This window comes from Crocuta crocuta, unplaced genomic scaffold (genome assembly GCF_008692635.1).
Source record: "Crocuta crocuta isolate KB4526 unplaced genomic scaffold, BGI_CrCroc_1.0 scaffold218, whole genome shotgun sequence".
NCBI lineage: Eukaryota > Metazoa > Chordata > Mammalia > Carnivora > Hyaenidae > Crocuta > Crocuta crocuta.
In genome coordinates, this window is record NW_027533170.1 from 9,889,517 (window position 1) to 9,912,642 (window position 23,126).

Here is a 23,126-nt window from a genome sequence, read left to right on the forward strand (position 1 = left end):
TCTTCCATATATTTTTTAAATTTCTTTTTTAATTTTCTGATTAACACATTCATTCTTTTATTTCCTTAAATAGTTTATTATCAAATTGGTTTGCATATAACACCAAGTGCTCATCCCAACAAGTGACCTCCTCCATGCCCATCATCCCCCTTCCCCTCTCCCCTACCCCCATCAACCCTCCGCTTGTTCTCAGCATTCACGAGTCTCTCATGGTTTGCCTCCCTCCCTCTCCCCCACTATTTTTCCCCTTCTTCTCCCGCATCGTCTTCTGTTAACTTCCTCCTAATCCACGTATATTGCAAACATATGGTATTTGTCCTTCTCTTCCTGACTTATTTCGCTCAACATAACACCCTCAAGTTCCACCAATGTTGCTACAAATGGCCAGATTTCATTGTTTCTCATTGCCATGTAGTATTCCATTGTATAAATATACCACATATTTTTGATCCATTCGTCCGTTGATGGACACTTAGGCTCTTTCCATGTTTTGGCTATTGTTGAGAGTGCTGCTATGAACATTGGGGTCCATGTGCCCCTATGCATCAGCACTCCTGCATCCTTTGGGTAAATTCCTAGCAGTGCTATTGCTGGGTCATAGGGGAGTTCTATTGTGAATTTTTTGAGGAAGCTCCACACTGTTTTCCAGAGGGGCTGCACCAGCCCACCAACAGTGTATGAGAGTGCCCATTTCTCCACATCCTCGCCAGCAACTAGAGTTCTCTGATTTGTTCATTTTAGCCACTCTGACCGGCCAGAGGTGGTATCTCAGTATGGTTTTGATTTGTATTTCCCTGATGAGGAGGGATGCTGAGCATCGTTTCATGTGTCTGTTGGCCATCTGGATGTCTTCTTTGGAGAAATAGTTATTCATGTCCTCTGCCATTTTTTAAAATGGATTATTTGTTTTGGGGAATTCAGTTTTATAACTTATTTATATATTTTGAATACTAACCCTTTATCAGATATGTCACTTGGAAATATCTTCTCTCATTAAGTAGGTTGCCTTTTAGTCTTGTTGACTCTTTCCTTTGTTGTGCAGAAGCTTTTTATTTTGATGTAGTCCCAGTAGTTTATTTTTGCTTTAGTTTCTTTTGCCTCAGGAGACCAAAAAAAAGAAAAAAAAAGAAAAAAGAAAAAACAATAAAATGTTGCTATGGCCGATGTCAGAAACCTTACTCTCTGATCTTTATTCTAGGATTTTTATGGTTTGAGGTTCTTAAATTTAGTTCTTTAATACATTTTGAGTTTACTTTTGTGTATGATGTGAGAAGGTGGTACAGTTTCATTCTTTTGCATGGAGCTAACCAAATTTCTCAACACCACTTATTGAAGACTGTCTTTTTCCCATTACATAGATAAATAGACCATATAATTGTGAGTTTGTTTATGTGCTCTTTATTCTGTTTCATTGATCTGTGTCTATTTTTGTGCCTGTACCATATTGTTTTGATTATTACGCTTTCTAGTTTATCTTGAAAGCTGGAACTGTAATATTTCCAGGTTTCTTCTTATTTTTTAAAGTGTCTTTGGCCATTTAGGGACTTTTGTGGTTCCAATTTTAGGATTTTAGGGTTATTTAGGATTTCCTTTAGTTCCCTATATCCAGACTCTATTTTTATCACTTGCTTTTCCTGTGTTTTTCTTTGGGTGTCCTAACCAAAGCCCCAGTAACACCCCATCCACATTTGACATTGCCTGTCTGGACTGCAGTGTTTTGTGATACTTTGACCTCAGCTTAGATGCTGCACAGTTTAGATACTTTACCCAGAGTGATAAGAATTTAGCGATTAAAACAAAACAAAAAAAACCCCTAAGAGTGTGCTAATCTATTGAAAAGGTAAGAAGAATACCTATCCAATAAAGAATAGAAAGCTTACTAATGGGAGTATAGTGAGATTGTTTTGTTCAAGGACCTTGGTTCATGATCCAGTCCTCTTAACTCATTTAGTTTTTCACTTGTTCATTTGGCATTAATTGACTAGTCACAACATGTGAAGATCTAGGGCTCCTTCAGCAGCCCTCACCCATTGCCTGAATACTTTGAAATGAGCCCTAACGATATTGTAGGGAATAAAAAGAACCAAGTCCCTGTCCACATTGAACTTTACTTCTTAGTGGAGAAATACAAGAAATAAGGGAGAAATTAAAAACTGACATAGAGTCAGGTGGTGCTGGTGTTATGAAGAATAGAGAACTGTACATGGAAAAGAAGGATATTTCAAACTGGTGGTCAGGAGAAGCCTCTCTGAAGACCTGACAGTTGAGCAGGCACAAAGTGTGAATATATACAAGAAGAGTGTCCCACGTGGACGGAATGGCAAATGCTAAGACCGTGAAAAATGCAAGAGCTTGCCCTGTCCATTGACTAACTTATGGACCTCTGGGGTGCAGTAGAGTGATCAATGAGAGAATAGTAGGAAAGAAAAGCTTAAAAGTAATCAGGGACCACGTGATGTAGGACACTAAGGGCATGGTATTTGCTACAGAATTTATTCTAAGTATGATGGAAAGGAAGGAAGGAAAGAAGAAATGGGGGAAGGGGAAAGAGGAAAGAAAGAAAAAAGAAAGAAAGAAAGAAAGAAAGAAAGAAAGAAAGAAAGAAAGAAAGAAAGAAAGAAAGAAAGAAAGAGAGAGAGAAAGAAAGGAAGAAAGAAAGAAAGAAAATTGAAAATTCCAGGCCCGTATTTTTTCACTAGTAAATTATACCAAACATTTAAGGAATAAATAATACGAGTTCTACAAAAGCTCTTCCGGTAGAGAAAGGCACTCCTTCCAGCTCATTTCATGAGACCAATGTACTCCATACCAAACCAAAGAAATAAAACGCAATTACAACAAAAGACTAAAGAAGCAACCCCAGTAATAATATTCAACAAACTGTTAACAATTCAATTACAGAAATATATGAAAAGATGATACATCACAATCAAGTAAAATTGTCTCCAAGAATGCAAAGCTCTTCGAACACTGAAAAAAATCAGTTACTATAATTCATAGCAGATGCAGTAAGAAAAAAATCCTGTGGCAATTTCAATAGATATAGGAAAACATTTCATAATACTTACCATCCATTTACTATAAAAATAAATTCATCAAACCAGGAATAAAACTTCCTTAACTTAATTAAATACCATTCATACTGACAAACAAACAAAAGAAACTTAATATCATTCTTAATCATGAAAGACAAATGCTTTCCCCAAACATCAAGAACATCCTCTTTCACCACTCTATAATACGTACTACTTTAAGTCCTAGTGAATTAGTTAAGAATTTTGAAAGGGATATTTGCTAGAACAGAAGAAATAGAATTATCTCTGTTTACAGGAGACATAATTTTTCACATTAAAAAAATCCCAATAAATCCACAGAAAGCCTCTAAACAAATAAGTGAGTGGAAATGTCACAAAATATAAGATCATATTACAAACATATTCCTGAATTCCAGAAATGGAAAATAGGAATTTGAATTTCATAAAAAAATTATAATAGCACTAAATAAATAAAATATTTGGTTGTATAAACAACAAAATAAGAGGATGAGCACTACACTGAAAACTAAAAACACTGATAAAAGAAATAAAAGAAGATTCAAATACAAGGAAATCCCAATTGTGTTCATAGGTGAAAGCATCAGTAATGTGATAAGGTCAATTTTTTCCAATTATATCTATAATTCTAACCAATCCCAATCAAAATTCCAGCAAGCTTTGATCATAGATATAGATAAGCTAATTCTAAAATTATATAGGGAAGGGAAAAAAACACAGAAGAGATGAAACAATTTTAAAAGAAATAAATTTTGAAGGCTCACACCATATTCTTAATTATTTCTACTACTTACTAAAATTTTTACATAATTGGGACATTGTGGGATTGAGGAAAGGATAGATATGCACAATAATGGAACAGAATAGAGAGGACAGAAATTGACCTATATAAACATGTCTCACATTTTCTTTATCCATTTATCCATTGATGAACACTCAGTTGTTTTCATGTCTTGACTGTCGTAAATTATGATGCGATGATCATGAGGATGCATATATCTCTTCAACTTAATGTTTTTCATTATTTTTGGTTGAATACCCAGAAGGGGAGTTCCTGGATCATATGGTGGTTCAATTTTTACTTTTTGAGAAAGCTCCATATATTTTCCATAGTAGCTGCATCAATTCAGATTCCCACCACCAGTGCACAACATTTACTTTTTCTGCACTTTTTCTATGTCAAAGCTTATTATTTCTAGTCTTTTTGAAATAGCCATTCTAAAAGATGTGTGGTACTCTTTCATTGTGGTTTTATTTTCAGTTCCTTGGAGAGTAGTGATCTTAAGGATCGTTTTATATTCTGTAGGCCATCTATATAACTCTTTGGAGAAATCCAGATTCTCTGCATATATTTTAATTAGATTTTTTTGTTGTTATTGGTTGAGTTGTATGAAATTTAAAAAAATATATTTTGGATATTAACCTCTTATACAATTTACAAATATGTTCTCACTTTCAGTAAGTTGCTTTTTCATTTTGTTTATTTCCTTTGCTATGCTGATGCTCTTTAATTTGATATAAGTGGGGTGTTAAAATAAACCCAAATTAAGACAAGAATATGCAAAGGGAAAAAGCAGTGTTTTAACAAACAGTTTTAGGAAAACTGGGCAGTGACATGCAAAAGAATGAAACTGGATCACTTTTAACACCATACACAAAAATAAACTCAAAATCGATTAAAGATCTAAATGTGATTCCTGAAACAATAAAACTTCTAAATATTAGGGGTTTCTGGGTGGCTCAGTCTATTAAGCCGCTTACTCTTGATTTCAGCTCAGATCGTGATCGCATGTTTATGAGATCGATCCTGGCATCAGGCTCTGTGTTGGCAGCATGGAACCTGTTTGGGATTCTCTCTCTCCCTCTCTCTCTGCCTCTCCCCTGCTTATGCTGTCTCTGCTTCTCAAAATAAATAAATAAACATTAAAAAACTCCTAAGAATGTATGCACCAATCTCTTGGACATCTCCCTTAGTAGCATATTTATGAACCTGTCTCTACATGCAGGGCAAGCAAAAGCAAAGATAAACTATTGTGACTACAACAAAATAAAAAGCTTTTGGGGTGCCTGGGTAGCTCAGCTTCCTGAGTGTCAGAGTTTGGCTCAAGTCATGATCTCCTGGTCTGTGAGTTTTAGCCCCACATGAGGCTCACTGATGTCTGTGCAGAGCCTGTTTAAGATCCTCTGTTTCCCTCTCTCTCTGTCCCTCTCTGCTCATGCTCTCTCTCTCCCTCACTCCCATCCTCTCTCTCTCTCTCTCTCTCTCTCTGTATCTCTCTAGAAAATAAATAAGCTTAAAAAAAGCTTTTGCACAGGGAGGGACCCACGATAAAAATCCACTATAAAAATGGGCAGATGACATGAATAGACATTACTTCCCCCTCAAAAAAATCAAACAAAAACATACAAATGACCAAAAGATAAGATGTTCAACATTACTACTCCTCAGAGAAATACATATCAAAACCATAATCAAAACCATAAAAACATCTTACACCAATCAGAAAGGCTAGTATCAAAAAGATAATAATCAAGTGTTGGTGAAGATGTGGAAAGAAGGGAACTACCATGCACTGTTGCAGAAATGTAAAATGGTGCAACCAGTGTAGAAAACTTTATGGAGTTTCCTCAAAAGACTAAAAATATATATACTTTTTGATCTAGTAATTCCACTATTGGCATTTAAACACTAATTCAAAAGACATGTGCACCGCTATGTTTATTGCAGCATTGCTTACAACAGTAAAAATATGGAAACAATCTAAGTGTGCATTGATAGATGAATAGGTATAGAAAATGTAGTGTGTGTAATATACATCCACACACACACACAATGGAATATTACCCATAAAAATGATAGCTTGCGATTTTATGACAAAATGGATGGAAATAGAAGGTATTATATTAAGTGAAATTAAGCCAGAAAGGGAAAGGCAACTATTATATAGTATTACCTATAGGTAGAATCTAAGGAAATAAACAAACAAACAAAAACACCCCAAAAGAACAACAAAATACACTGTGAAATATAGAGAATAAATCGGTAGTTTCCAGAGAGGACGTGGGTAGTGGGAAAGGTAAAATAAATAAAGGAGATTAAGAATCACAAACTTCCAGTTATAAAATAAAAAAGTCAGAGAGATGAATAGCACACCATAGGAAATACAGTCAATACAATAATAATGTTGTATAACGACAGATAGTGACTGCACTTATTGTGGTAAGCTTTGAGTAATGTATAGAATTGTTGAATCAATATGTTGTGTACCAGAATCTAGCATAACATTTTATGTTAATTGTTCTTCAATCAAAATATGGTGTTGGGGGGGCAGATAAATTCCACGTTAGAAGAGGGAGTTCCACTTTGCAGGGGCTCACCAGAGTATACTAGGCTGATAGAATGTTCCATTTCATTTGTGTTTTGTTTTGTTTTGTTTTTTAAATGACAGCTTTGGGGCACCTGGATTGCTTATTTGGTTAAGCAACTGACTCTTGATTTTGGCTCAGGTCATGATCTTGGAGTCATGAGATGGAGCCCCACTTTGGGCTCCGTGCTGAATATGGAGCCTGCCTGAGATTCTCCTTCTCCCTCTGCTCATCCTCTGCTCTCTCTCTCTCTTTCTCTCTGTGTGTCTCTCCTCAAAATAAGTAAGCAGACATTTTTAAAAAAATGAAATGACAGCTTTATTGAGCTATCGTTCTTATTTCTTAAATATTTGTCAATGGAAGACATGTTTGTTTGAAAATACATTTATAAAAATATTTTTCATAGGAGGAACTTTGGGAGAGATAACTAAAGAAAATAAAAACACTAATTCAAAAAGATATGTACACTTGTATTTTTATTGCAGTATTGCTTACAAGAGTGAAAATATGGAATATTGCTCATCTAGAACAATTAAATAACAAATGAAGAACCCAAGATGCTGGACATTGTGTAGGAAATGCTGCCATTTTTTTAAAAAGTAGAAAATAGTGCATATTTTCTCATGTGTTTATTAAATGGACCCATAAGGATGACACAATCCCTCTAGTACAGAAACTTGATGAATAGCTATTATGTGTAGAGGGACATATTATTGCACACATCTTATTGGTCTTGAATAATAAACTATCTACTGTACTTCTATTCAACAAATAAATGAAAAAACTAAAATTAAAGCCAAAATGTGGCTGCCAAAGACACAGGGTTACTCCCTATTCAGTTTACACCGCAACTGGGTATTACCTTTCAATTTCTGCACTAACCACCCAGAATAAGCAAAGACTCCCCAAGTTTCAGGGCTCAGTCCTTCAGAAGACTACCCTCCCTTCAAACACTAGCTTCACGTTGGTGGATTCACTAGGTCACTTGGAAATCCACCTGTCTACCAATTTGAGGGTTTCTATAACCCCCTTGGCCTTGATAACTGATTAGAATGATTTTCAGAAGTCAGGAAAGTTTTATACTGACAAGTACAGCTTTATTTAAAAGGATACATATAGGGTGAAATCTGGGAGGGAGTACACGGCTTCCATGCCTCTCCCCATGAAATCAGGGCACGTCAGCTTCCCAGAGCATTAGCGCAAACATCAAAAATCTTTTAGCCTTGTTTCTAGAGATATTTTTATTAGGTTTTCATTACATAGACATAATTGATCAAATTATTGGCCACTTGACTGAACTCAATCTCCATCCCCTTTCTTCTCCCCAGAGGTACAGTTGCCCTAAAGTCCCCACCCTCTATTCATATGCTTGGTATTCCTGCTGATCAGCCACTGACCTAAAACTATCTAGGAACCTGACAACAATAATTTCATTAGCATAACAAAGTCATATCCTATCACTTGGGAAATTTCTAGGAGTTTTGAAGCTCTGTGGCAGAAACCAGCGACAATGACTAGATACACACTTTATTAGACTTCACTCCCCATAGAGTTTGGGCTGTCAAGGTTAACAGGGGAACCATGAGTGTCGTTTTCCCAGGACCCAGGCTTTGTTCTCCGATTCTGGATTCAGATTCTGCCTGACCTGGTGCCTGGAGCCTGGTTAGGGTGTCTCAGGGGTCACTGAGAAGTCTCCTGCCTGGGATCTGTGCCCTCCTCTCACTCATGATGCCAAAAGCAAACAAAATCAGTGTCCATGGTGCCTTTCAATTTCACTTCCTGGCAAAAGCTGTATTCTCGGAAAAGGAGACCTCAGAACTTTGATTTCACTTTCTGTTCTTGGAAACAACAGGACTCTGTAATGTGATAGCTGCTTCTTTTCTATTGGCCAGAATCCTGTGAGGGTGGGGCAGAGAACAGAGATTATTTCTGTTTTGCCAGATCGTTAGACATTTGGGTGACAGTCAGCTCTTTAATCTCTGCAGGGACCACACCAGCACACAGGACCTGTTCCAGTGCAAGGACGATCTGTGGACAGGAGTGTTCCTGGGTGAGCACTTCAGACTCAGCATTTCCTGCACTGCCAGTGGACACTTTCAGAGCTCAACGCTGACACCAAGTCTCCTTTCTTTCAGAAGCTGGTAAGCAAGAAATCACTTTGGATTGAGTGCGGGTCTAAAAATAGAATTACAGACCTATAGGTCCAAGTGTGGTAGGGGCTGGATGCTCAGTTTTGGGTCCTGCGGACTTGAAAGACTGAGGAGCAGGATGACTGGTTGATGGCTGTGAGACGTTTAGAAAATTTAACTATTTGGGACATTTTTAGAGAGTGTTTGCAGAACAAATGTTATTCCTGTGAACTGTAGAAGGATCATGTGAATATTAGGGGTGTAAGTGGATAGGGGCTTTTCCCAAGAACTACTGCCATCAGACACCCCTCATCTCATGGTAATACTTTTCCCTGGGGAGACAATGCATATTATCTGTTTAAAAACAGATTCAAATTCAACTGAAAATGTTAAACAGCTGACTTGCTTTATTTAATGATTCATGAATTAGACAGCATCTTATCTAGCAAATAGAAAGGAGCTCCACTGAACTGTAGGAAAAGAATATTTTTAAAGGAAGAGAGGAAGGGAAAAAGAAAGAAATCATTAGCCAGGAGTCCACTGTTTTAGTCAAAGTCACTCTCCTAAGGAGAAGAGAAAGGATCTACTGGCAAATCCCCAGTGTTAACCAGGAAATTCTTATGTTGACTGGTTAAAGGAGATATTCCTGGGGGAATGAAACTGTAATTAGGTTACGTATTAGGTCTTGGTTTACTGAATTGAGGCCTTAACTTATGTGGCTTCCCAAGGTCTTGTGGCCCCATGGCCCTGTGACCCTACCTTTTCCCTATTCCAGTACTTTGGTCACACTTTCAGCTTAACTTAGAGATTTTATCAAAATATAAGGTATTGGTGTCACTTTCAGCTACTGCTCAGAGGTTCTTACAGTTTGTTGGTCCTTTGCATGGTTTCACATGTTATGATGTTGTTGCTTAATTTCTGTGATATTCACAGCTGATAACTTCAGGTTCACAATTTTTTTAATGTTTTATTTATTTTTGAGATAGAGACAGCGTGAGCAGGGGAGGGGCAGAGAGAAAGGGAGACACAGAATGTGAAGCAGCTCCAGGATCTGGCTGTCAGCACAGAGCCCAATGTGGGGCTCGAACCCACGAACCGTGAGATCATGACCTGAGCTGAAATCGGACGCTTAACCAACTGAGCCGCCCAGGCGCCCCAGGTTCACAATTTTTTAATCAGCCATCCTCTATCTTCCTTTTATGATGGTCCAGTCACAGTGACATTATTTACTTTATGTGAACATACATTCAAAACTTTTGAGAACATGCAGTGTTATGATTATTATGATTTTTATGAGCAGGATAATTTTTAATGGATAGAATGCATTCTAAAGCCATGGTTCCTATGACCCAAACAATAAAATTCAAGTAAGGTAAAAAAAAGAAAAAAAAAGTCCTCACTGAAGGAGTAATCTTTTAAAGCCAAGTGGCTTGCTCAGTGATCTTATGTAGTTGTGTTTCAGCTTCCCCAGAAATGTTAATCCAGATGCAGTAGGTGGTGGTGTTCACAGTATAGACACCTGTTGCTCCATTATAAGGTAAGTAAAAACTATTTATTGTCAAGAAAATCTTTGGCCAGAGGATCTAAGAATCTTTGTTGGGTAGCTATTGTCTTAGCAATGGATTCTGCAATATAATTAGGATCTAAAGAAAGATTTTGGATCAGATTGCCATGTACATTTACTCTTGGCCAGGGAAACATAGCCCTGCCAAAGGAAGCAACTCCTGAGCCTGGTTAATCTTTTAAACTCAATGATGTGAATCCAATGGAGTTGACCAATGAAATATCTTATTATGCTTGAGAAAAGTTATGGACACAGTTAGATTTCCACTGAGTCTAAAATAAAAGATTGTTTTAAATTTTGGCATTTACTCCCCTTCATAGCAAAGGTCTGGGACGTATAGCTGAGGGCATTATATTTCTAAGATTATGTCATAATAAAGGAAAGAGAAAGAAGGAGAAAGGGTTTCAAATTTAATTAAAGTATGAAAACTTGATCTATTGTCTTATGGGCATGTAGTCTACCTCAATGTCAGCTACCTATCTTCCTCATCAATTTGATTTAGAGGTCTCTAGCATCTTCTTAGGATCAGGTGTCAAGTAAAGCCTTCTTTAGCTGTGAGATGTGTACCCAAGACTCAACACCTTCTAGTTTTATACCAATGTCAGTGGTTGGGAGCACTTGGTAAGATTCCTTTCAATAAGTGTTCAAAAGCTGTATTCTTTTGATGACATTTTTAGAATACCCAGTCACCAGGTTTTAGATTGTGACCAACAGGATCCTTTGAATTGGGACCTAGGAAGATTTCTTTAACCTATTGATGATAGGACTGAGCATAAAACATTGGAGACTTTGTCATAGTTGGTCATAGTAGCATGAGACAACAAGGAATCAACAGAAAGTTGTATACCAAGAGACAATGGTCTGCCAGTGATTATGTCATGTGAGGTGAGTTTAATTTATCCAAAGAGAGTATTGCAAACGGTCAGCAAGGCCAAAACTGATCTTAGGGCAGGGACATTCAGTATTTTGGGCTAGTTTAAAATTTTTAAGTTTGAGGATCTCATTAATTTTCTTAATCTTCTTTGAAGCTTGAGTGTGATAGGTATTGTGATGATTCCAAGAAGTGTGCAGAGTTTTCGTAAGGCTGATAAGATTTGTCTCCAAAATGCCTATCTCAATCACTGGGAGATTGTGGAAGGTGTATTCCAAGTGGGAAACACATTTTCTAACAGTTCCTTTGCCACTCTGAAGGCATCAGTCAACTAACTAAAAAAAAAACAACAAAAAACAAAAACAAAAAAACAAAAAGACCACACACACATAAAGTAAGAGGAACATAATGATAACCCACACTAGGTGGCAATTGAATAATGAGCAGCTGCAGGTGTACCAAAATTCCACTGGGAATAGCTCTGAGTTTCCTGGGGGCAAAGATAATTTTTCCAGGATAATGGACCTGGGAAGTTAGATTGCTGGTAGACTGTTTTCACAATTTTATACAAGTCTCTCCTTGAATGTCTAGTCATAGTTTGAGTCATCTTAAAAGCATACTATGGTGGGTGAATAATGAAAAAACAAACAAAAAAGGGGGTTTACCAGGAGGTCAGGAAGAAGTCAAGAGCTGTCCTGTATTACCCAAAGTCCTGATAGTTCAATGTATAGCCATTGTATCCCCATCTTATTTTCTCTGATTTAGAAGTCAAGCATTGCCATGTTACCCTGACATCAGAATGGCAAAGTCTCACAGTGAGGGGATATTTTTGTGGCAGCAGAATGGGTTTTATCCACATGTGCCACAATTATTATAAATTTTTTGTTGTCTGCCTTTGTATGTAAATCAGCAGGGGTATTTTCCTGTTACTGTGGTTCAGTCCTTTTAGTGTGAGCCTGTTTTGATGACAGCAATTTCGGAATATAAGAGAGTAATTATAACTGATAACTTTAGAACATATTAAATTTCAAGGAATTTCACACAATTTATAGAACATTTATATGCCTATACAAATATAACATAAAACAGAAGATCTTTGTTTTCTAAGGCCATTTAAATGGTAAGAAAACTTTCTCAACCTATTACCAAAGGTAGATCAAGTGTTTTAAATAAAAGAAACAATGTTTCTTTTAACAGATAGGAAACCAAATGCTAATTTTGTACCAGTTTACTTTTGTATTAAAATATATTCACTCCACTGTTAGTTCTGATCATGCATAAAATTCTTTTTCAAAAATTTCTTTTTACAAGCTTTCTACAACTTTCCTTTACTTCAAATAAAAGTGTTTCTCTAGTCCATATTCATTTCTTTTTTTACCAAAAGCACATATCCTACTTTTCTTTCACTGAGATGTTTCCTTTTAAAAAAAAAAATTAGTAGCTTTAACCACACACATTAATTAGAGTTCTTAACCTTTAGAAAATTTAATATCTAGTGAAAACTAAGTAGTAAGCATGAGTTAACTGTGTGTTAAACCAGTGTTCCTTAGATTGGTAAATTTATAAATACACTTTATAACTTCTAGAAGCATGTGCTTTATTTATAGTACAATCTTTCTACACAGTGTGCCAAAAAATTTTACTATCAGATTTACATTAATATTTAGTTTTTCACTAATAAGGAAGCCAAAATTAGAGGCATCTATGTTTAATAATTAATGTTTCATTATTTTTTTGGATATGATCTAGACAGTTAATGAATCTAATTTAAATCATTATTTAATCTAACTCAACAAAGTTTTAAGGTTTTAATTTATCAAACATATTTCAGAAATGATTTAAAAGTTTACCTAAATTTTTAAAAAATTTAATTTATATCTAAAAATTAACTTACATCTATTTAATTTTCATTGTTCTTAAACAGTTAGGCTTAGACTACCCATGAGTAATCAATGGTCATAAGACATCAAAGTCAATCTAATGATTTTTACTTGGATTTTTAAAACCTAAGCTATTTTTATTTTTATTTTTATTTATTTTTAAAAGTGTTTAATGTTTATTCATCTTTGAGAGACAGAGAGAGATAGAGCATGAGTGGGGAAAGGTGAGAGAGAGAGGGAGACAAAGAACCTGAAGCAGGCTCCAAAGCTGAAGCTGTCAGCACAGAGCCCAATCCAGGGCTGGAACTCACAAGCCCTGAAATCATGACTTGAGCTGCAGTAGAATGTCTAACCGACTGAGCCACCCAAGTGCCCCTTATTTTTTATTTTTAAGCTTTTTATTTTAATTCCATTATAGTTAACATACAGTGTTATATTAGTTTCAGGTGTACAATATAGTGATTCTATACATGAATCAGTGTGCATCCTGTTAACTTGTACTCTTTAATCCCCATCACTTGTTCCCCTTTCCCCCCACTCACTTCCCCTCTGGTAACTGTCCATTTGTTCTCTATAGTTAAGAGTTTGCTTCTTGGTCTCTCCCTCTCTCTCTTTCTCTCTCTCTCTCTCTATTATTCCCATTTCTCATTTGTTTCATTTCTTAGATTCCACATATGAGTGAAATAATATAATATGCTGTTTGTCTTTTACTAAGTGACTTATTTCCCTTAGCATTAAACTCTTCAGCTCCATCCAAATCATTGCAAATGATGATTTAATTTCTTTTAGTCTGAATAATATCCCATTGTGTGTGTGTGTGTGTGTGTGTATATATATATATATATATATATATATATACCACATCTTTTTTACCCATTCATTTAGTGATGGACACTTGGGTCTGACTCCATTACTTGGCTCTTGTAAATAATGCTGCTGGAAACAGAGTGCATGTATCCCTTCAATTAGTGTTTTTGTATTTGGGGGGTAAATACCCAGTAGTCTAATTACTGGGTCATGGGGTAGTTCTATTTTTAACTTTTTGAGGAATCTCATACTGTCTTCCATTGTAGCTGCAATAGTTTGCACTTCTGCCGACAGTGCAAGAGGGTTCCCTTTTCTCCACATCCTTACAAACACTTCTTCTTTCTTGTGTTTTTGATTTTAGCCATTTTGACAGGTGTGAGGTGATATCTCATTGTAGTTTTGAGTTGCATTTCCCTAGTAATGAGTGGTATTGAGCATCCTTTCCTGTGTCTATTGGCCATCTGGATGTCTTCTTTGGAGAAATGTCTGTTCATGTCTTCTGCCTATTTTTTAATTGGATTGTTTGTATCAGTTTTTTATGTACCTTGGATATTAATCCTTTACTGGAAATGTCAATTGTTGGTATCACCTCCCATTGAGTAGGCTGCTTTTAGTTTTGCTGAGAGTTTCCTTCATTGTGCACAAGTTTTTATTATTATGTAGTCTCAATAGTTTTCTTTTTTTTATTTTATTTCTTTTGCCTCATAAAACATGTATAGATAAATGTGCTACAGCCAATGTCAGAGACTTTACTGCCTGTACTTTCTTCTAGGATACTTAGGGTTTTAGGATTTTATGGATTTAGCCTTTAATCTATTTTGAGTTTATTTTTGGGGATGGTGTAAAAAAGTGGTTCATTTCATTCTTTTGCATATTGCTGTCCAGTTTTCCCAACCACATTTGTTGAAAAGACTGTCTTTATCCAGTGGATATTCCTTTCTGCTTTGGAAAAGATTAATCAGCCATAGATTGTGGGTTTCTTTCTGGGTTTTCTAATCTGTTCCACTGATCCATGTGTCTATTTTTGTGCCAGTACAGTACTGTCTTGATTACTACAGCTTTGGAATATAACTTGATGTCCAAAATTTAGCATTCTGGTCATGCTGACCAAACAACCAGACACATGAGTTGATGATATCTTGGACCTTCTATTCCAGGTGTTTGCAGCTAAACATCTTGTGGCTGTTATTGATGCTGAATGAAGCAGCTCAGCCTTATTTGAGTTTCTGACCCATGAAATTCTAAGATGTAGTGAACTGTTCCTAGTTTTAAGACACCAAGTTTTGGGGTAGTTTGTTTTGCAAAAATAGGTCATTGAAGTAATTGTAGATGCTGATTAGGTTGTAGATGTTAATTTTATGAGAAAATTAAAAACAACTTACTATCCATTGACTCCAAGTCTATAATTGGAAAAGTCTTTTTTGGCACAAGACAGACATTTAGATCAATGCAACAGAACAGAGAACCCAGAAGTGGACACACAAACGTATGGTCAACTAATCTTTGACAAAGCAGGAAAGAATATCCAAATGGAAAACAGACAGTCTCTTCAGCAAGTGGTGCTGGGAGAACTGGACGGCAACATGCAGAAAAATAAATCTGGACCACTTTCATACACCATACACAAAAATAAGCTCAAAATGGATGAAAGATCTAAATGTAAGACAGGAAGCCATCAATATCACAGAGGAGAAAGCAGGCAAAAATCCCTTTGACCTTGGCTGCAGCAACTTCTTTCTCAGCATGTCTCTTGAGGGAAGGGAAACAAAAGCAAAAATGAACTATTGGGGCCTCATCAAGATAAAACCTTCTACACAGCAAAGAAAAGAATCAGCAAATCTAAAAGGCAACTGATGGAATGAGAGAAGATATCTGCAAATGACATATCGGATAAAAGGTTAGTATCCAAAATCTATAAAAAACTTATCAAACTCGACACCCAAAAAACAAATAATCTAGTAAAGAAATGGGCAAAAGACATGAATAGGCACTTCTCCAAAGAAGACATCCAGATGGCTAACAGACACATGAAAAAATGTTCAACACCACTCATCATCAGGGAAATACAAGTCAAAACGACAGTGAGATACCACCTTACACCTGTCAAAATTGCTAAAATTAAAAACACAAGAAAAAACAGATGTTGGGAGGATGTGGAGAAAGAGGATTTCCTACTGCTGGTAGGAATGAAAACTGGTGTAGCCACTCTGGAAAACAGTATGGAGGTTCCTCAAAAAATTAAAAATAGAACTACCCTATGACCCAGCAATTGCACTACCAGGTATTTATTCAAGTGATACAGGTATGCTGTTTCGAAGGGGCACATGCACCCCAATGTTTATAGCAGCACGACCAACAATAGCCAAAGTATGGAAAGAGCCCAATGTCCATCTATGGATTTATGGATAAAGAAGATGTGGTATATATAGACAATGGAGTATTACTCAGCAATCAAAAAGAATGAAATCTTGCCATTTGCAACTACGTGGATGAACTAGAGGGTATTATGCTAAGCAAAATTAGTCAGTGAGAGAAAGACAAATATTATATGACTTCACTCATATGAGGACTTTAAGATACAAAACAGATGGACATAAGGGAAGGGAAGCAAAAATAATTTAAAAACAGGGAAGGGGACAAAACATGAGAGGCTCTTAAATATATAAAACAAATAGAGAGTTGCCGGAAGGGTTGTGGGAGGGGGGTATGTGATCAATGGGTAAGGGACATTAAGGAATCTACTCCTGAAATCATTGTTGCACTATATGCTAACTAACTTGGATGTAAATTTAAAATTTAATTAATTAATTTTTTTTTTTTTAAAAAAAGAAGAGTCTTCTTTAGTTCAAAGCCTGCCTCCAGCTGGTCTAGATGAAGGAGAAAGAAGAGAGACTCGAAATCCTATGAACTCAAGTCCCTCCAAATAGAGAGTTCAAACTCCTCCAAATAGATAACTAGAACCAATGGCTGTCACCCTCCAAACATCTTCCATGGAAGGAGGAAGGAGTGGGTCAGTGCATAGAAGGGTGTATGGAAAATTGCACTTCAAGTGACGAGAGGTGTGGGGAGAAGTTATCCTATCACTGTGATCTTATTTAGCAACAAAATGTTCTGAAGGCACAATCTGGACCTGGCAGGCCTAGAAAATGACATATTTTTAAAGTTTATTACTTTTTTTACTTTTGTTTGCATTTAATTTATGCAGAATTTACTCCTCATCCATAAGTTTTGTTTCTTCAGTTTCTTTGGTGACATCTTTCTCTTCTGTGCAATCTCTCCTTGTGCTTTAGGAACAATCTATTTTGGGGGAACCTGCATGTCTCAGTTGATTAAGCCTCTGATTCTTGGTTTCAGCTCAGGTAACAATCTTATGGTTTGTGAGTTCAATCCCTGCATCAGGCTCTGTGTTGTCAGCACAGAAGCTTCTTTGGGATTTTCTTCCTCCCTCTCTCTCTCTCACAGTCTCTCTCTCTCTCAAATAAATAAATAAACGTTATTTATTCTTTTAAATTTATTTCAAGAGAAAGCACGAACAGGGGAGGGGCAGAGAGAGGGGGACACAGGATTTAAAATGGGCTCTGTGTTGACAGGCTGACAGCAGTGAGCCCAATGCTGAGCTCATACTCATGAACCACAAGATCATGACCTAAGCTGAAGTCAGATGCTCAACCAACTGAGCCACTCAAGTGCCCCTATAAATAAGCTTTTTTAAAACAAGGAACAATCTGGTCTTTATTTCAGTAAGGATCATCTCAATGTGACAGGGAGAGCTTATGTATGGGTGATCTGACCATGAGGCCTATAAGACCTATGCCTCATCCTGGGGCTTTGTTCATTGGATGTGCTCAAGGACCAGAGATTACACGTTTAAAACATTAAGTTCAGCATTACTCTCTGTGTTTGTAAACATGTAGAGTAAAAATTCAACACTCTTTATGGGCCACTGACCCTGTGTCCAGATGCTCGTTTGACCTGCACACACCTACCAACTCCACCACTGTAGTGACAGAATGGCACAAATTGCATCTGCAAAGTGACATCCTACAGACATTTGGTAGTTTTTGAACATGCATACACTTGATGGCCTGAGCAGTTTCATGTGTGTTCTTTAAGTAAAACTGAAGATTTGAACCTCTTGATGTGCAAGATTTTGTAGAGATTTCTGGGTAAGTGATTAGTGAACTATCTTCAGAGATCACCTCAGACCACTTACAAGGAGCTTTAAACTTAATTTTTATCTTCAGGAGGATTTTTTCACTCCAATTCTCACATTTCATACTTCCAAGAGGTTTTTCTTGTTCTTTGAATTTTCCTTATTTACAGCCTCCTACTTCCGTGCATACAATTTTCAACCAGCTACTATTTACTGACTGGCTGCTATGTGCCAGACATTGATTTAGGTGTGAAAATAGTGCAGTCATTTTTATCTCTTTGAGACTAATTAGAGGTTTGTTTTCCTCCTGCTCCCTCACTTGCCTCTGTTACCTCTGAGCTACTCCAGTGTTGCAGCTACCACCCTTAGGGGCTTTAACTTAAGGCTGTGATCCTCGACTGCCTTTTCTTATATACACGTACAAAGTTTTCCAAATAAATAGCCAAACACACACGCACACACACACACACACACACACACACACGCACACACACACGACACACCAGGGAAGAAAACAGCAAAAAGACAATAAGGGGAGCTGGGAGCAGGTGATTAAGTGGTAAGGGATTTGGTTGACCCAAGAAAACAAAGTTATAAGATGACAAGAAAGCAGCCCCATTTGTTCCTCAGTGCTCCAGACTGGTGTAGTTACTTGAAGTCCATTCGAGGTTGATTTGTGTGCCCCCAACTCCCACCCTCAATTCCTATGATGAAGTCCTAACCCCCAATGCTTCACAATATAACCCTCAATGCCTCACAATATAACTATGTTTGGAAGTAAAGTCTTCAAAGAAGCAATGAAGTTAAGAAGAGGCATTTAGGACAGTACCTAACCCAATATGACTACTTACAAGAAGAACAAAACTGGATACAGACATGCAGGCACACAGGGAAAGATCACATATACAGAGAGATAATGTGGTTCTCTGCAAATCAAGGATAGAGGCCTCAGAAGAAACCAACCCTGAAAACACATTGATTTAGGACTTCCAGCCCCAAAACTGTGAGAAGTTCAACTTCTGGTGTTTAAGACACTCATACTGTTGCACTTTGTTATGGCAGCCTGAGCAGACAAAGCTCTTGTAACTGAAATTATACTGATGAAAGCACTAGTGCTGGTGACTGGTAATCAGACCAAAATGAATCCATTTGTAATAGTAAAAGTACCTAATACCATGCATAAAATGCACACAGCAGTTTTAGAGACAACTGAGGAAGGAAGAAAGGAATTGAGGGTCTTGGTACTACTTGTAACAGAAGAGGACAGTTGTCATTGTTCCCAGTCCTCTTAGAGCTGATCTAAGGAAGGAAGGTGTTCTGTGTGAAGCAGGCCTCTGGATCCAAGACTTGAGAGGAAATCTCAGGTCAAATCCTTGAGGCTCTGTATGTTCCAACTGTAAAGTCTTAGGCTCCTAAAGGCAGCTGAAGCCCTTGACTGAGTCCAACCTGCTGTTAGTACATCTGCAAGTCTATATCTAGGTGGGCAGGGAAACTGTCCTCTTGTGCTTCCAAGAGCCACAGAACCAAAAACATTGGTACAGAAGGAATCCTTGAATTACTCAGTTTTCTTGTTCCTTGTTTTATGCATGAGGAATGAGGTCCATGGTGATGTGACTTGCCTGGTCAGTTGTGGAGCTGAGCCACAGTCTGGTGCTAGAGGAGAGTAAAAGGCAACTGCTGTGGGATAGCCAGGAGGCCTCTAGGTCCTTCATTAATTGATGGATTGATAAGTGTGGAGAGCAGGGGAGGAGACAGGCTTAATCTGTACTCCACATATTACCACAGTCAAGTCTTCCCTCATTTTTCTCTTCAATTAGAAGTTCTGGGATATTCTTTTTTTGAATTAAAGTATAAATGATACAAAATGTTAAATTAGCTTTATGTACACAACATAATGAGTTTACGACTATGCATTCTGCTACACTCATCACAAGTATAGCTACCTACTGTCACCTACTGTCACCATACACCACTACTACAATACCATTAACCATATTCCCTACACTACACCTTATATTAGCCCTGGTACAGTGTTAACCAGAGACACATTTCTCCCCTGCACAGCAGTGTTTGCTTTTGGTAATCTAATCCTAAATGTTTTATCTACATTTATATTGTCTTCTTCTACTGAAAATTCTGAGGGCAGAAAACATTTCCACTGCCACCACTTTCTCTAATATGAAGATGCTGAGGATAACAGTCAAATGCTGGTTTTTGAAATGAAGGCAAATGTGGTGGTATCAAAGGAAGTTCCACCCAGAGCTTACTCAAGATGGGAAACATTTCTACCCCAGAACTCCCATCTTGCAACCAGACAGCCTGAATTTCTTAGTCTCCAATTGATGATATTAGAAGCAGTGTCAACGTTTGTTTTTATGGGCTTCTTGAGTCATTTAAATTCCTTCTCAGATAACACACTAATTTTCCTATATCTGACTTCTTGAGATTTTTCACTGTGTGCTTAAATTTGAAAATAGCCCTAAATAAGAGGTAATGTCATGTATTTTGGGGAGTTCCCTTTTGATCCTCCCAAGCTGGTATAAAACAAAAGGCAGAAAGTATCTTTTGCTGTTCATGAACACAAAGTATCTCTCTGGTCAAATCCAGTGAGTGGAGCCATTGTGAGAGAAGTCTGCATTCTCAGTGTTCCCAGGGAAGGCCTGGGACATGAACCCAGCCCTGTGGCCTCAACATTCAGAGCATTTTCAGGGTCTCAGAACAACTCTGGCTTTGTCACACAGGACCCCAATCTGTGTTGTGTGGTGATGGTGCAAGAATGAAGGTAGACTGTCTGTGGGATGGCAGGTGGAGACCAGCCAGGTTCCTCTTGGGCCAATGCACCCAGGTAAGCAGCTCCCCAGGGCTGGCCATGGTGCTAGCAGGAAGAGAATGAGAATTTTCAAGACTTCAGTGACAAGGGAATAGGGAGTTAGCTTTTTGAAGCCCTCTTCAAATTTGACTAATAGCATATTACCACTGAAATTGACAAGCTGAGGCACTGGACTGGAATAAAAACCTATTGAAAACCAGACTGTATTCTAGAAATTGCTCTTAGTGTCAAGAGGTTGGTTTGCTAGAGTTGCCATAACTAAATACCATGGACTTAGGGCTTAAACAACAGAAATTTATTCTCTCACTCTTCTGGAGGCTGGAAGTCTAATATCGATGGGCCAGTAGGCATTGTTTCTCCCGAAGCCTTTCTCCTTGACTTGCAGATGGTCACCTTCCTGCTATGTGTGTGTGCATCCCTTGTGTCTCTTCCCCTTCTTCTAAGGACACCAGTCCTATTGGATCAGAGCCCCACTTATCTGACCTCAGTCAACCTTCATTGCCTCCTTAAAGAAGATTTTACAAATACAGTCATAATGGAGGTTAGAATTTCAACATAGGAACTTGGAGATCTATAGTTAAGTTCAGAACAAACCCCCTAAGTCTGAAAAAAGTTTCAGTAGCAGTATTCTTTGTGTAGTGTTACAGTTGTACTAAAGAATGGTGTGGGTGTGTCGAAGAACCCCAGCAGGGGGATGAGCCAACAGCCCCTGCAGAGATTAAAGGACATGACTCAGGAAGCTACTTCAGATGCAAATGTGGTCTGACATCATGTAAAGTCCTCAAGACAGAATTGGGTGGTCAGAGCCACCAAATTATGAGTATACTCTACATTTGAGATACAAAGGTAGGCAGATCCTTCTCAACTGTCCAATAGTAATAAAAATATAGAAAATATCTCACTGATGGGAAAATTGAGCCTCCTTGGTAAGCAATGCATTCTCTTCTTTTGGTGCAATGTGTAAGAATCCATATGTTATAACCCAGAAATTCCACACCTACTTCTGGAGAAGATTCTACACAGATGTACCAGAAACATGTGCAAAACATTTAGAGCTGAAATGTGTTAACAAGAAACAACTGTAAAGAACTTCAAACTTAAATTTTTGTTGACAGTGATTGGGTAGATAATATGTGCTATCTTCACAAAATGGAAAACATGTGTGATAGAAACAATTTTAAATGAAAAACAACTTGCAGAAGGTGGCACACAAAATAATTCCATTTTTCCAAAGTACCCCAACAAACAAAACTAAATGGTATAGTATCTGACAAAACACACACCTATGGTAAAAACCAAAGAAAGCCAAAAAAAAAAAAAAAAAAAAAGTTAAACACAAAATTCAAAGAAGCTGGATATCTGAGAAGAGATGTAGGGAGATAGGATATGAGGTGAACCTTGTGGGAATATTCAATGATACAAGAAACATTCTAGCTCTTAATTTGGGCGTTGAGTTCACAAGTATTTATATTTATATCTTTCTTTATATTGTGTGTATGTATATAATGTCATATATATCTTGTGTAGCTTCTGAACACATATTTCACTTAGGAAACACAACAAAGGAAGATGCTAAAGCTGGTGAACATTGTCCCCAGCCCTTTTCATCCTCAGTAGGTTATATTTTAAAGAAGTTTGTTCTGTTTACCCATCACATTTATTAAAGGGACTGTCCTTACCTTTTGTATAGTTTTGCATCCTTTGTCATAAATTGACTTGAGTTTATTTCTGGGTACTCTATAATATTCCATAGGTGTATGTGTTTTTGGTATGCCAATACCATACTGTTTTGATTACCACAGCTTTGTAATATAGTTTGAAATCAGGAAGCATGACACCTCCAGTTTGTTCTTTATCAAGACTGCTTTGACTACTCAGGTTCTTTTCCCATACAAATCTTAGAATCATTTGTTCTATTTCTGTGAAAAATGCAGGGACTGAATTGAACCTATAGATTCCTTAGGGTAGTATGGGCATTTTAACAATATCAATTATTCCAATCCATGAGAACAAAATATCCTATATCTATTTGTATCTTCTTCACTTTCTTTTTTTTAAAAATTATTTTTTGTTTATTTATTTTTGAGAGAGACAAAAAGCAAACAGGGGAGAGGCAGAAAGAGAGAGACACAGGATCCAAAGCAGGCTCCAGGCTCTGAGCTGTCATCATGGAGCCAGGAATGGGGCTCAAACTCAGGAACTATGAGATCATGACCTGGGCTGAAGTCGGACGCTGAAATGACTGAGCCACCCAGGTGCCCCTCTTCACTTTCTTACATCAGTGTCTTAGAGTTTTCAGTACATATGTCTTTCACCTTCTTGGTTAAATTTATTCTTAAGTATTTTGTTCTTTTTAAAAAAATACCTTTTGATACTGTAACAGATATCTGATATTTTTATTAAAGTATAGTTAACATATAGTGTTATTTTAGTTTCAGGTGTAGAATATAATGAATCTATAAATCACTCATTA

The 23,126-nt window shown here is 37.2% G+C and overlaps 1 protein-coding gene across 1 annotated transcript in view; it reads left to right on the top strand.

Annotated features, from left to right (window-relative positions):
- Positions 1-8,385: 8,385 nt before the first annotated feature.
- LOC144216892 (uncharacterized) overlaps positions 8,386-23,126 on the top strand; it is a 96,048-nt gene continuing 81,307 nt past the window's right edge. The window contains exon 1 of the mRNA XM_077746334.1: positions 8,386-8,560. The gene's annotated coding sequence lies outside the window, so the exon portion shown is untranslated. The remainder of the gene's footprint in view (positions 8,561-23,126) is intronic.